Source organism: Aegilops tauschii, chromosome 5 (genome assembly GCF_002575655.3).
Source record: "Aegilops tauschii subsp. strangulata cultivar AL8/78 chromosome 5, Aet v6.0, whole genome shotgun sequence".
NCBI classification, from domain to species: Eukaryota; Viridiplantae; Streptophyta; class Magnoliopsida; order Poales; family Poaceae; genus Aegilops; species Aegilops tauschii.
The window spans coordinates 79,651,157-79,667,580 of record NC_053039.3 but is presented as its reverse complement, the minus strand read 5'-3'; positions in this window follow the sequence as shown (position 1 = coordinate 79,667,580).

Below are 16,424 nucleotides of genomic sequence, written 5' to 3'. Positions count from 1 at the left end.
GTTTGCAGCCTAAGGTTGCCACGCCTAAGCTTAGGCGTGCCACAAGTGTGTTTGGTTGCGTTCTCGTCTCAGCATAGTTGTTCCCTCTTCATGCATGCTCAACTCAACACCCCTCTTCATGTATGCTCTCTTCATGCATGCTTCTAGTGTATTTTTGCTAAGCTAGTGTGGACTCATGCACCCTCCATACACTCTACCAAACACCCAAAAGTGGGTCGAGAAGGGAACTCTTGGGATCATGCACCCTTCATACACCCTACCAAACACACCAGGCATGTGTTTGGTTCATTGCTACACTTGTGGCTTGCCACACTTTTCTAGCTACATGGTCCACATGTCATAGACTCAACTTCTTGCCAAATCTTGCCACACTTGTGGTGGCCATTTTGTTAGCCACATTTTTTGTGGCAAACACACTTTGCCTAAGCTTAGTTGTGGCAAAGTTAGTCATGAATGAAGTTCAACCATGGAGTCTTCTAGATTCTACATGCGGCAGAATCTGGTGGAATGTAGATGATATCCAACGGCCAGTAGTGCTTGGATTTGCCATCTTTGTACTATCGGATTGGCTTCATCCAACGACCAACTTTCAAAGTTATTCACACACTATATAGTGGGTATAGATATAAATGTGCCGGCCCGTTGCAATGGATCCAAAGTATATCTATTTAGTGGAGTGCACTCTAAACACATTATCTATTTATTTTCCTCTAACCTTTCGTAGCCATGCAACTAAGACACATAGGCTTCATGGGTGCCCCCCACATCCACTACAAGAAATATGTCAACTAGTGACCTTCTGTCAGTGACCCTGGAAGAATTAGTCATAGATCTATGACCATTTGAGACCAATTGGTCAAAAGTTGTTCGGGGGGCTCCAAGTTTTTGACGCAATGCGAAGATTTTCCAAGTTTTTGATAATTTTTGTATTTTTTATACCCGTTTCAAAATGCGGTCAAAACGGCGGGCTTGACCGTTCCTAGCTAGTGGTTGAATCTTGGAAAACTTTTGATGTTTCTCTAATTAAATAGATACTTATGTACCTATAAATAATTTTTGGAAAAAATAAATAGCAAACTATGAGGCAGCTGCAGTTCAAATTTGACCCGCTTCCTACTGAATCGGCAGAAATTTGTCTTTTTCACAAGAGGTGGATCAAAACTTTTGACACCCAACCATTTGGTCAATTGTGCATTAAATATGTCCTAGTATTTTAGGAAATTGATTTGGTACAATTTTGCAACAAAAATTTGGTAGTTCCTTCACAAAAAAGCTCATTTTGGGCACTCAAAAAATGGAAAATGATTTTTTCGTGCAAAGAAAATGATAACTCCCTTAGGCAACATTGTTTGGAATCCCAATATGCACCCTTGTGCACAATATGTGATCATTTGAACAAACTATGCCATGAATGTGGCCATAAGATTGATCATTTGGCTTGAAAGCCATGAATCTTCACGCATGATATCTCATTTCTGAGAACACTTTTTTAAAATAATTTTATTACAAGTTTATTATTTTTACTGGTAACTTGGTCACACATAATGACACAATGCGAAGGTTTTCCAATTTTTTGAATTTGTTTTAATTTTTTATGCCCGTTTGAAAATGCGGTCAAAACGGCGGGCTTGACCGTTCCTAGCTAGTGGTTGAATCTTGGAAAACTTTTGATGTTTCTCTAATTAAATAGGTACTTATGTACCTAGAAATAATTTTTGGAAAAAGTAAATAGCAAACTATGTGGCAGCTGCAGTTCAAATTTGACCCGCTTCCTACTAAATCGGCAGAAATTTGTCTTTTTCACAAGAGTTGGATCAAAACTTTTGACACCCAACCATTTGGTCAATTGTGCATTAAATATGTCCTAGTATTTTAGAAAATTGATTTAGTACAATTTTGTAACAAATATTTGGTAGGTCCTTCACAAAAAAGCTCATTTTGGGCACTCAAAAAATGGAAAATGATTTTTTTCGTGCAAAGAAAATGATAACTCCCTTAGGCAACATTGTTTGTCATTCCAAGATGCACCCTTGTGCACAATATGAGATCATTTGAACAAACTATGCCATGAATGTGGCCATAAGATTGATCATTTGGCTTGAAAGCCATGAATCTTCACGCATGATATCTCATTTCTGAGAACACTTTTTAAAAATAATTTTCGTATTACAAGTTTATTATTTTTACTGGTAACTTGGTCACATATAACGACACAATGCGAAGGTTTTCCATTTTTTTTGATCTTTTTTGAATTTTTTATGCCCGTTTCAAAATGCGGTCAAAACTCCGGGCTTGACCGTTCCTAGCTAGTTGTTGAATCTTGGAAAACTTTTGATGTTTGTATGATTAAATAGATAGTTATGTACCTAGAAATGATATTTGGAAAAAATAAAGAGCAAACTATGAGGCAGCTGCAGTTCAAATTTGACCCGCTTCCTGCTGAATCGGCAGAAATTTGTCTTTTTCACAAGAGGTGGATCAAAAATTTTGACACCCAACCATTTGGTCAATTGTGCATTAAATATGTCCTAGTATTTTAGAAAATTGATTTGGTACAATTTTGCAACAAATATTTGGTAGGTCCTTCACAAAAAAAGCTCATTTTGGGCACTCGAGAAATGATTATCTTACAAAAAACTCATTTATGAGAACACTTATTTAATGATATTTGCATGATTCAAAGTTTGTTATTTTTACTGAACAATGCAAAGGTTTTTGATTTCTATTTATTTTTATATAAATTTTCTAGGCCATCAAATAGCAGACATGATTTAAGAACTTATTTTCAATAAATTATTATGACCAATTTAAATGGTCTTAACCTCATCAAAGGAGATAATGCGTTCTGATTGGTCCAAAATCATGTCACGCGGATCATAAATTAAGCCGGATGCACCCGGATCTAACGGCCCACACCTCCCTCGTCGCTCTCACCTCGTGTCCCTCTCATCCTCATCCCCCCACGAAACCCTATCTCCCTTATCCCCTTCGGCGCTGCCGCTCCCGCTCCCTTTTCCCCATCGCCGCCGCCACCTCTGCTCGCTACACCACAGCCACACGGCCATCCCCATCCAGATCCAACCGCCGCTGCATGTCGACGAGGCGGCTAGCGGGCGGGGCGCGCCGGCGCGGCCCTCCGTGCGCGCGTACCGGGAGGCCCTCGAGGCGGCGCCGTCGGGGATCGTCTCCGGGCTCGACCTCGGCCGCCTCAACTCCTCCCGCGCCAGCGGCTCGCTCCGCAAGGTCGCTGCCGAGGCCGCCGCCGCTGGGGCCCGCGTCTTCCCCGACCTGTATGCTCTCGGGGGCGCGTCCCTGCCGGACCCGCTGGATGAGGAGGACAGGGCCAAGTGCCCGCACTCCATCGTGCTCGCCGGCGACGAGTTCCCTCCACGGCCATGGCCTCGGCCTCCCTTCCCCGACCGCCAAGACGCCGGCGCGGAGGCTGATCTCCGCCACCGTCAGGGCCATGGCGCTGGCCAGCCCCAACAAAGGTACTGCGCAGTCGCGGCGGCGGACGGCAAGTTCATGCGGGCCATCGACAAGAAGGTCGGCAACTCCTTCGTCTACCCATTCGGATGGCAGGTACTCCTCCATGAGTCCTCTCCTCTGCTCTGCTCCATACGCATGCATACACTTGGTGATGCTGCTGAATGAATGAATGAATGTGTGTGTGGGTGGGTGCAGGAGGTGTATGTGCAAGGGCAGGACAAGGTGTACAAGGACGTGATCGACCCCGCCGTCCGCGAGTGGACCTAAAGACTGATGTGTACCTTCATGAGCTTCCAGACGAACATGCAAGCAGCTTCGCTGCCAAGCCATCAGCCCAACCAGATGGAGCTGGCCCTCTTCCATGACCCACTGTTGCCTCAGGTAGCATAATTTCCACTCTGCAGACCATTCTTCCGTCTCTCACAATGCATCTGAGAGAAGCATGTTAGTACTACATTTTAGCAAGATGCCGAAACCAACGAGGTTTTGTCTAAGCAGGCCGGGGCGTAGAGCACGAACCCGTTCGCCGATGACAACTTCAAAGGTTACCCTGAGTACATGAACACCAGCAACCCGCAGACGGCAGACGATCCCTTCCAGCAACATTTCCTGAAGTTGCCGGCGTCAAGCCCCTACGACAACTTCCTCAGGGCTGTAGGGTGCTGAGGCGAATGAGTTTCTGCCCGGAGCAGCAACAAGTCTGTCGTGTCACGTCTCTACGCATGGTACCGAAACACGAGCAGGACTAGATCTAAGAATAAGAGAGATTAAGTCAGTATATCTTACTTGGGTACAAGTCGCTAGAGGTTGCTACTGACACACACTTAACCCATCCATTTATCTCTCTGGTAATTCTCCACTTGGGTACAAACTGTTATATATATATGCAAAAAGAAACTGTTATATATCCCATATGTTTAGGTTTATCAGGACTCATCAAGTTGTCCTATCCCGAGGGTAGATTTAAAAAAATTCAGAATAGAATTCTGAAGGCTTGAACGATCCTTTTCACAAACGAATAGAGATGAAATTGCGTGCTTTATCTGATAGGTTCTCTCCTTTTAATTATTATTATTATTATCATTGTGTGTTGATTATATGAGGTGTTAGCTCTTCCTGGACCTCTCATCATTTCACCTGTAGCTAATGAAGCTTAGTGGGAAGCATCAATAAATAATTTTTGGCATATTTGATAATTTTAGATAGTTGCTGAGGCAGACATGTTGGTCCTTAGGTCAAAATATATCTTTGCCTGATCTTTGTATAGGTGGTATGACTATAACTGAACCATATGTTCTGTTTTATCATATATAACTGAATCATGAGTTTTTTTATATTTTAAACCTACATGAAAGGAAGTGTGCTTGTTGATGATGGTTATTGTTGCTGAATCCATATCCTGGTTCAGACTCATATTTTGCTATTCTTAGGTGGCGGGCTTGTACGGCATCGCGAGCAGGAGGGCCATGAGGGGTTTGCTGCTCTGCTCCTAGGGCGACCAAGAGGTCCTGCCCCGAGCTCAAGCATGTCCACGCTGACCCACCATGACAGGTAGCATCTCCACCCCCCTCTCATGTTCCTCTGCTCGCTATTGCTGCTCCGAATTATACATGTTGGCAAAGAGATGTCCCTGTTTTCCTCAGTACTATGCACTGCTATATTTATGTGGTTGTCTTTGTGTGCATCTTATTTTGAAACCAAGTGAGACACTCCATCCCCTACATCTTGACGATCCCTCATGCATTGCTCTCACTACCTCCTGCCCCTAGATTTCCAATTGCATTTGTTGCCTGCTCATTTAATTAATTAAAACTGCATGTGTGCGTGTAAGTATATCACTTTGTTGTTGTTCATCTTCAAAATATATGGATATACCTATTCCTACAATGTTTTGATTTCCTAGGTAGGTCTGTATTAGGCAGTGTTTCTTCTATGAAGAACTGTGCACTAGTGATAATAGTGTGAGATTGTTATTTACCCTTTACTTTTTTGGTGCTGGTTGGTGTGCGTGCGATCTTAAGTGCAGATCGTTTGTCATTCACTGTTATTTACTTATGTGATCAGCATCATTTCTATGTAGATATGCAACTCTTGAGTATATTGTCCTTATATGCCCCTTTCATACCATTCCCACTCAAATCAAAGCTTCTGTATGCACTTGATATTTGCAATGAGGCTTGAGAGAATTTTTGTATGCACCGAAGTTTTATCTAATATAGATTTCTCAAATCTCTCTCTGAACTTCTCTAATAAAAAATGGTGCTAACTGTTAAAGCTCTTCGTGGTGACATGTTTTTTTAGCAATACAATACAATATTAGCACTCAAGGACTGTTTGAGTGATAGGCTGTTCATACTTTTAGAGAAGTGAATTGATTAAGCTATTGCTTTCCCCAACAACAAAAAATAAACACGACAGTTGAACAACGTGTATCCCTTCACTTGAAAGCCTATGAAACTTCCTGTAGCAGCAGTGCAGCACACTTTATATATATATGTATGAGGCTGGGTAGTTCAACTCTACTTTACTTCCTAACTCATTCATATATATGATGGAAATTGTGCAGGTTCCATGGTGCCAAGTGGCCTCTGGCCATCTTGAACTGGGACTCCAGTAACAAGTAGATGTTGCTGCCGCACTCAATACTTTAAGTTGTTTTTTCATTTTTGAGAGATGTTAATCACCCAGTTTCCCTGTTAATAACCTGAGAACACTTGCGTCCTCCCCAACCCTCGCCCCAGCATGCCGCTGCCGGCATTGCGTGTGGCTGTCGCCGCAGCAGCTAATTAGATTTTTGGGACTCTGTTTCTATGCTCTGCTCGATAGCATTTTGGATACTGATTGGACACGCTTTATATAAAACGATTTATCTTGTACATTGCTCTGCCTAACTTGTATACATGAAACCATACTTGTCAAATACCGAGTATCACTGCTGAATAATAACGTCTTGTTTTCTGTTCACTGAATCACAATTCTTCTCTCTTTTTACCATCAGTCCATTTTACAGCCATCAATAATAAAAACAATTATCTTCATATTAGGCTTATTATTTTCTTGTCTACAGTATTATAATGTACATATGCTTTTCTGTTCATTGAATCACAATTCTTCACTCTTTTTACCATCAATCCATCTTCTTACAGTTGCATGTTTTTTTGGCTGTCCAGATGACCAAGCCCAAGGAGGAAGCAGCTGCTCATCACTGAGGACAAGTAACTCCAGCAGGTTGACGCCGTAGATTCGCAATGTACCTTCTATATGCCCATCCAGTTCTGTGATTTGTGTCTTGATACCCAAAAAACCCCATGCCCATGTGGGAGCTGAACCATAGTTGTTTGCTTGTGGAAAATAATATCCTTGGCTGAATTGACTTGAGGCGGTTTCTTCGAAATTCTTGGAAATGATTTGGTAGTTTCTTTCGGCGAGAAATTGTTTCATACTGAAGTTTACTGGTACATGTGTGGTTTGCTACTGTTACTTCGTTTGGGTTGGGTTGGTTCCAGCGAGGAGATGTGCACGCACGCTGGCAGCATGAGCTAGCAGCCATGATTGTCAGCCAGCCACCACCATGTAAATGTAATAAATGTGTGGCTTATCTAGTGTGCTGCTGTTAGAAATATAGATGTGTGGCCTATCTAGTGTGCTGCTAATAATCTGTTTTTACCTCACTTGGCAGGCACCATAATCTGTTTTTACCTCACTGTACTGTAGGAATAAATGTGTGGCCTATCTAGTGTGCTGCTGATAGAAATATAGATGGAATATTAGTTGACTAGTTATGCAATCTATAATCCTTCATATATACTGCCGTTGTCTATGCATGCTGCTGCTTCATACACGTTTAATGAAATCTATCAAGCAGCTGTTGTCATGTCATGCTTGTTGTATTAACAGCCAATTTAGTTGCGTATTGCCAGTTCAAGTTTTTTAGTACATATCATGTTCTATTTTGCTATTGAACACCTTCCAATTGCTGAATTGCCTTGTACACATAATTGTTTGTAATCTATGGGAAAGCCGTTAATAGTCAGCTGACCTCATGAACTGTAAAAATATATCCAAATCTTGTGTTGTTAAAGTGAGCTTATTGTCAATTCTTGCTTATAAGCTATGTTTGATGCTGTCAACATGTTCTTATTCTTCTTTTTTTTGCATAGGTGAAGTATGAAGTGTGAATCCATGAAGCCTATCAGCAAGAGCAGCATATTATGTATTGTAATATCAGGAGTGTAATATTAGTCAGAGTAGCATATTATGTATTGTAACATTTAGTGTTGTTTTGGATGAATTTCATTTGCTCTATAGTCTGTTTGAAATATTGATTGTGTATATAATTTCAATACCTATGAAATGGAAACCTGACTAGGGGGACCCACTTATGAAAATTGTTTGACAAATTTTGAAATTTTTGACATGTGGATCCAATTGTGATATCAACATGACAAGTGAGACCAATCTGACTAGTGGGACCGACACAAAAATAATATGGCTGGAAATAGAAAATTAATAATAATGGCCCAGAAATTAAAAAGGCTGAATAGTTGGGCCTGACCCATATAGCTGACCAAAATTAGTAAGAAAAAATAATATAAAAAGGCTGAATTGTTGGGCCTGGCCCATGTAAAACACCCAATCGGACCGGGCTGAATCTTATCAACGACCTTCTCAATTGGTCGCAATTTTGCCACGTCCGATTGCCATGTCGGATCCGACGTGGCCTGGGCAGACAACCAGTGACCAAAACAAAAGGTCATGGGTTCAACGACCTTCTGTTTTGGTCGTAAACGTCTACGACCTTCTCACAGAGAAGGTCGCTAATTTCAGTTTACGACTGCCAGCTTTTGACCTTCTGTTTTTGGTCACAAAAAGGTCGCAAATGAAAAACTATGACCTTTCAGCGGCCAATAGTGAGGGTCACAAGTTGACATATTTCTTGTAGTGATCATATTATTCATACTACGTTGACTGAAAAAAGATAAATCACCCAAAACAAGATCTTCCCGTTTTTTGTTCCTACGATGCTGTGCCGTGCACATACCTACTAGTTGTATAGTGGTAGTACTAGTTGTATAGTACAAACTTGGTACCAGTAGGAGTAGAGTAGTACGGAATGCTCCTACTCTATCAACGAGCCCCATCTGACACCAAATTTCTTGGCTTCCGTGCTACAGCTAGATCTTCCCCTCGTTTCTGTTTTCCAACCCGGTGGCAGGCGGGGTGCGGTTTGCCAATAGTCGGTTTGCTCAACGGCGGTCCCACATGAAAGTGAAAATGCTAGGCAACACGCCTTCCCTAAGCTATGTGTCGTGCCGGATGGGCCATGGAGTACTCCCGATTCCCGGGCGTGTGTGGGCGGAGTGCGACGCGAATGCGACAGGCCTTTTCCTTTTACTAGCAATGTGCCCGTGCGTTGTGACGGATCCAAAGTAGTAGAATAGTAGTACTTGTTCACAAACTTGAAAGAAATCACTCTTGTTTTGATATACTCCTAATATATTACTCCCGCCGTTCCTAAATATTTGTCTTTTTAGAGATTTCAAATGGACTATCACATACAGATTATATAGACATATTTTGAAGTGTAGATTCACTCATTTTGCTCCGTATGTAGTCACTTATTGAAATCTCTAGAAAGACAAATATTTAGGAACAGATGGAGTACTTTTCACTCAAAATATATTTATCAGGCTGTTTTGATGAGGTGAGGGAGGGGTGTGGTTGCTTTCAATATAATAAGGGGTTTTCTGCAAATTGGAGCAGAGAAGTGGGCTATTGTTGCAAAAATGCCACAACTTACCTCACAACCGTTAGATGCAGCTCTAATGGTCAGAAACGACAGATGGCAGACACACCACCATCACCAACTGAGTCTTTTATAGGAGTAGGAGTAGAGAAGCATGTATAAATTGTAACAGTTTGGTTCTGCTCCTTGGCACGATCGATAGATAGAAATGATGATTGGAAACGCTAGGGTGGGGCTATTTCCGCCAGATAAGCAGGGTACATAGTAGCTAGGTTGGCGCATCATCGATTTGGTCACACGCGGTCCGACGTGTTCTAGTGTTTCTAGCAAGATGCCCGCGCGTTGCACGAAGTTGATGGAAAAGGTAAGCACAACTTATGAATTGACGGATGGAGTACTAGTTATAGTGATGCATATAATTAAGCAAAGGGATCGCACATGTCGGTATTGACTGGTACGAGAATGCAACAACACAATAAGAATTAAGGCCACGATGATGATGCAATCACAGTGGTGGTTACAAAAGGCAAGAAGAAAGATGCATCCATCAACGTACGACCTACTCCTCCTCAACTTAGTGCGTCGGGCCACCGACCGGCGGCAGCTTTTGTTGGAAATATGCCCTAGAGGCAATAATAAATTGGTTATTATTATATTTCCTTGTTCATGATAATCGTTTATTATCCATGCTAGAATTGTATTGATAGGAAACTCAGATACATGTGTGGATACATAGACAACACCATGTCCCTAGTAAGCCTCTAGTTGACTAGCTCGTTGATCAATAGATGGTTATGGTTTCCTGACCATGGACATTGGATGTCGTTGATAACGGGATCACATCATTAGGAGAATGATGTGATGGACAAGACCCAATCCTAAGCCTAGCACAAGATGGTGTAGTTCGTTTGCTAAGAGCTTTTCTAATGTCAAGTATCATTTCCTCAGACCATGAGATTGTGAAACTCCCGGATACCGTAGGAATGCATTGGGTGTACCAAACGTCACAACGTAACTGGGTGGCTATAAAGGGGCACTACAGGTATCTTCGAAAGTGTCTGTTGGGTTGGCACGAATCGAGACTGGGATTTGTCACTCCGTGTAAACGGAGAGGTATCTCTGGGCCCACTCGGTAGGACATCATCATAATATGCACAATGTGACCAAGGAGTTGATCACGGGATGATGTGTTACGGAACGAGTAAAGAGACTTGCCGGTAACGACATTGAACAAGGTATCGGATACCGACGATCGAATCTCGGGCAAGTAACATACCAATTGACAAAGGGAATTGTATACGGGATTGATTGAATCCTCGACATCGTGGTTCATCCGATGAGATCATCGAGAAGCATGTGGGAGCCAACATGGGTATCCAGATCCTGCTGTTGGTTATTGACCGGAGAGTCATCTCGGTCATGTCTGTGTGTCTCCCGAACCCGTAGGGTCTACACACTTAAGGTTCGGTGACGCTAGGGTTGTAGAGATATTAGTATGCGGTAACCCGAAAGTTGTTCGGATTCCCGGATGAGATCCCGGACGTCACGAGGAGTTCCGGAATGGTCCGTAGGTAAAGATTTATATATGGGAAGTCTTATTTTGGTCGCCGGAAAAGTTTCGCACTTTATCGGTATTGTACCGGGAGTGCCGAAAGGGGTCCGGGGGTCCACCAAGGGGTCCACCAGCCCCGGGGGGGGGCACATGGGCTGTGGGGGGTGCGCCTTGGCCTATATGGGCCAAGGGAACCAGCCCCAAGAGGCCCATGCGCCAAGAGATAAGATAAATGGAGAGTCCTAAAGGGGGAAGGCACCTCCGAGGTGCCTTGGGGAGGATGGACTCCTCCCTGGCCGCACCCTTCCTTGGAGGAAGGGCCAAGGCTGCGCCCCCCCTCTCCCTTGGCCCTATATATAGTGGGGGGAGGGAGGGCAGCAGCAATCCAAGCCCTGGCGCCTCCCTCTCCCTCCCGTGACACATCTCCCTCCTCCCGCAGCGTTTGGCGAAGCCCTGTTGGAATCCCGCTACTTCCACCACCACGCCGTCGGGCTGCTGGATCTCCATCAACCTCTCCTCCCCCTTGCTGGATCAAGAAGGAGGAGACGTCGCTGCTCCGTACATGTGTTGAACGCGGAGGTGCCGTCCGTTCGGCGCTAGGATCATCGGTGATTTGGATCACGACGAGTACGATTCCATCAACGTTCTCTTGAACGCTTCCGCTCGCGATCTACAAGGGTATGTAGATGCACTCCTTCCCTCTCGTTGCTAGTAAACTCCATAGATTGATCTTGGTGATGCGTAGAAAATTTTGAATTTCTGCTACGTTACCCAACAGTGGTATCAGAGCTAGGTCTATGCGTAGTTTCTATGCACGAGTAGAACACAAAGTAGTTGTGGGCGTCGATGTTGTCAATTTACTTGCCGTTACTAGTCTTATCTTGATTCGGCGGCATCGTGGGATGAAGTGGCCCGGACCGACCTTACACGTACTCTTACGTGAGACAGGTTCCACCGACTGACATGCACTAGTTGCATAAGGTGGCTAGCGGGTGTCTGTCTCTCCCACTTTAGTCGGATCGGATTCGATGAAAAGGGTCCTTATGAAGGGTAAATAGAAATTGACATATCACGTTGTGGCTTTTGCGTAGGTAAGAAACATTCTTGCTACAATCCCATAGCAGCCACGTAAAACATGCAACAACAATTAGAGGATGTCTAACTTGTTTTTGCAGGATATGCTATGTGATGTGATATGGCCAAAAGGATGTGATGAATGATATATGTGATGTATGAGATTGATCATGTTCTTGTAATAGGAATCACGACTTGCATGTCGATGAGTATGACAACCGGCAGGAGCCATAGGAGTTGTCTTAATTTATTGTATGACCTGCGTGTCAATGAAAACGCCATGTAATTACTTTACTTTATTACTAACCGTTAGCCATAGTAGTAGAAGTAATAGTTGGCGAAACAACTTCATGAAGACACAATGATGGAGATCATGATGATGGAGATCATGGTGTCATGCCGGTGACAAAGGTGATCATGCCGCGCCTCGAAGATGGAGATCAAAAGGCGCAAGATGATATTGGCCATATCATGTCACTATTTGATTGCATGTGATGTTTATCATGTTATGCATCTTATTTGCTTAGAACGACGGTAGCATAAATAAGATGATCCCTCACTAAAATTTCAAGAGACGTGTTCCCCCTAACTGTGCACCGTTGCGAAGGTTCGTTGTTTCGAAGCACCACGTGATGATCGGGTGTGATAGATTCTAACGTTCGAATACAACGGGTGTTGACGAGCCTAGCATGTAGAGACATGGCCTCGGAACACATGCGAAACACTTAGGTTGACTTGACGAGCCTAGCATGTACAGACATGGCCTCGGAACACAAGAGACCGAAAGGTCGAACATGAGTCGTATAGCAGATACGATCAACATGGAGATGTTCACCGATGATGACTAGTCCGTCTCACGTGATGATCGGACACGTCTAGTTTGACTCGGATCATGTATCACTTAGATGACTAGAGGGATGTCTATCTGAGTGGGAGTTCATTAATCAGATGAACTTAATTATCATAAACATAGTCAAAAAGTCTTTGCAAATTATTTCATAGCTTGCGCTTTAGTTCTACTGTTTAAGATATGTTCCTAGAGAAAATTTAGTTGAAAGTTGGTAGTAGCAATTATGAGGACTGGGTCCGTGAACTGAGGATTGTCCTCATTGCTGCACAGAAAGCTTATGTCCTTAATGCACCGCTCGGTGTGCTGAACCTCAGCGTCGTCTGTAGATGTTGCGCAACATCTGACATACATGTTTTGATTACTGCGTGATAGTTCAGTGCGTAATGCTAATGGTTTAGAATTGTGGCACCAAAGACGTTTTGAAACGTCGCAGAACATATGAGATGTTCCGAAGACTGAAATTGGGATTTCAGACTAGTGCCCACATCAAGAGGTATGAGACCGCTGACAAGTTTCTTAAGCCTGCAGACTAAGGGAGAAAAGCTCAATCATTGAGCATGTGCTCAGATTGTCTGAGTGCCACAATCGCTTGAATCGAGTGGGAGTTAATCTTCCAGATGAGATAGTGATGGTTCCCATAGCCACTGCCACCAAGCTATTAGAGCTTCGTGATGAACTATAACATATCAGGGATAGATATGATGATCCTTGAGCAACTCGCGATGTTTGACACCGCAAAAGAAGAAATCAAGAAGGAGCATCAATTGTTGTTGGTTAGTAAAACCACTAGTTTCTAGAAGGGAAAGGGCAAAAGGGATACTTCATGAAACAGCAAATCATTTGCTGCTCTAGTGAAGAATCCCAAGAACCCAAACCCGAGACTAAGTGCTTCTGTTATGAGGGGAACGGTCACTGAAGCAAAACTACCCAAGACACTTGGTAGATGAGAAGGCAGGCAAGGTCGACAGAAGTATATTGGATATACATTATATGAATGTTTACTTTACTAGTACTCCTAGCAGCACCAGGGTATTAGATACCGGTTCGGTTGCTAAGTGTTAGTAACTCAAAATAAAAGCTGCGGAATAAACGGAGACTAGCTAAAGGTGAGATGACGATATGTGTTGGAAGTGTTTCCAAGGTTGATGTGATCAAGCATCGCATGCTCCCTCTACCATCGCGATTTGGTGTTTGCGTTGAGCATGATTGGATTATGTTTATCGCAATACGGTTATTCATTTAAGGAGAATAATGGTTACTCTGTTTATTTGAATAATACCTTCAATGGTCTTGCACCTAAAATGAATCTCGATCGCAGTGATACACATGTTCGTGCCAAAAGATATAAAATAGTAATGATAGTACCACATACTTGTCGCACTGCCATTTGAGTCATATTGGTATAGAACGCATGAAGAAGCTCCATGTAGATGGATCTTTAGACTCAGTCATTTTTGAAAGGATTGAGACATGCGAACCATGTCTATTGGTATATATGCATGAAGAAACTCCATGCAGATGGATCGTTTGGACTCACTTGATTTTGAATCACTTGAGACATGCAAATCATACCACATGGGCAAGATGACTGAAAAGCCTCGTTTTCAGTAAGATGGAACAAGAGAGCAACTTGTTGGAAGTAATACATTTGATGTGTGCAGTCCAATGAGTGCTGAGGCATGCAGTGGATATCGTTATGTTCTTACTTCAGAGATGATTTGAGTAGATGCTGAGTGTATTTACTTGATGAAACACAAGTCTGAATTATTGAAAGGTTCAAGTAATTTCAGAGTGAAGTTGAAGATCGTCGTGACAAGAGGATAAAATGTCTGTGATATGATCATAGAGATGAGTATCTGAGTTACGAGTTTGGCACACAATTAAGACATTGTGGAAAGTGTTCCACAATTAATACCGCCTGGAACACCACAGTGTGATGGTGTGTCCGAACATCATAACTGCACCCTACTGGATATGGTGCATACCATGATGTCTCTTATTGAATTACCACTATCGTTTATGGGTTAGGCATTAGAGACAACCGTATTCACTTTAAATAGGGCACCACGCAATTCCGTTGAGACGACACCGTTTAGAGAAACCTAAGTTGTCGTTTCTTAAAAGTTTGGGGCTGCGATGCTTATGTGAAAAAGTTTCAGGCTGATAAGCTCGAACCCAAAGCGGATAAATGCATCTTCATAGAAAACCCAAAACAGTTGGGTACACCTCCTATTTCAGATCTGGAAGCAAAAGTAATTGCTTCTAGAGACGAGTCCTTTCTCGAGGAAAAGTTTCTCTCGAAAGAATTGAGTGGGAGGATGGTGGAGACTTGATAAGGTTATTGAATCGTCACTTCAACTAGTGTGTAGCAGGGCACAGGAAGTTGTTCCTGTGGCACCTACACCAATTCAAGTGGAAGCTTATGATAGTGATCATGAAACTTCGGATCAAGTCACTACCAAACCTCATAGGACGACGAGGATGCGTACTACTTCAGAGTAACGCGTAATCCTGTCTTGGAAGTCATGTTGTTGGACAACGATGAACCTATGAGCTTTGGAGAAGCGATGGTGGGCCCAGATTCCGACGAATGGCTCGAGGCCATGAAATCCGAGATAGAATCCATGTATCAGAACAAAGCATGGACTTTGGTGAACTGCCCGATGATCGGCAAGCCATTGAGATAAATGGATCTTTAAGAAGAAGACGGACGTGGACGGTAATGTTACCGTCTATGAAGCTCGACTTGTGGCAAAGAGTATTTTCACAAGTTCAAGGAGTTGACTACGATGAGATTTTCTCATCCGTAGCGATGCTTAAGTCCGTCGGAATCATGTTAGCATTAGCTGCATTTATGAAATCTGGCAGATGGATGTCAAAACAAGTTTCCTTACCAGTTTTCGTAAGGAAAGGTTGTATGTGATACAATCAGAAAGTTTTTTTGATCCTAAGGATGCTAAAAGGTATGCTAGCTCCAGCGATCCTTCCATGGACTAGAGCAAGCATCTCGGAGTCAGAATATATGCTTTGATGGAGTGATCAAAGTTTTTGGGTTTATACAAAGTTTGTTAGAAACTTGTATTTACAATAAAGTGAGTGGGAGCGCTACAACATTTCTGATAAGTATATGTGAATGACATATTGTTGATCCGAAATGATGTAGAATTTCTGGAAAGCATAAAGGGTTGTTTGAAAGGAGTTTTTCAAAGGAAGACCTGCATAAAGCTGCTTACATATTGGGCATCAAGATCTATAGAGATAGATCAAGACGCCTGATGATACTTTCAAAGAACGCACACCTTGACATGATTTTGAAAGAGTTCAAAATAGATCAGCAAAGAAGGAGTTCTTGGCTGTGTTACAAGGTGTGAGTATTGAGTAAGACTCAAGACCTGACCACAGCAGAAGAGAGAGAAAGGACGAAGGTCGTCCCCTATGCTTTAGACGTAGGCTCTACAGTATGCTATGTTGTGTACCGCACATGAAGTGTGCCTTGCCATGAGTTGGTCAAATGGTACAATAGTGATCCGGGAATGGATCACATCACAGCGGTCGAACTTATCCTTAGTATCTAGTGGACTAAGGAATTTTCTCGATTATGGAGGTGAAAAGGAGTTCGTCGTAAAGGGTTACGTCGGTGCGAACTTTGACACTAATCCGGATGACTCTGAGTAGTAAACCGGATTCGTATAGTAGAGCAGTTATTTGAAATG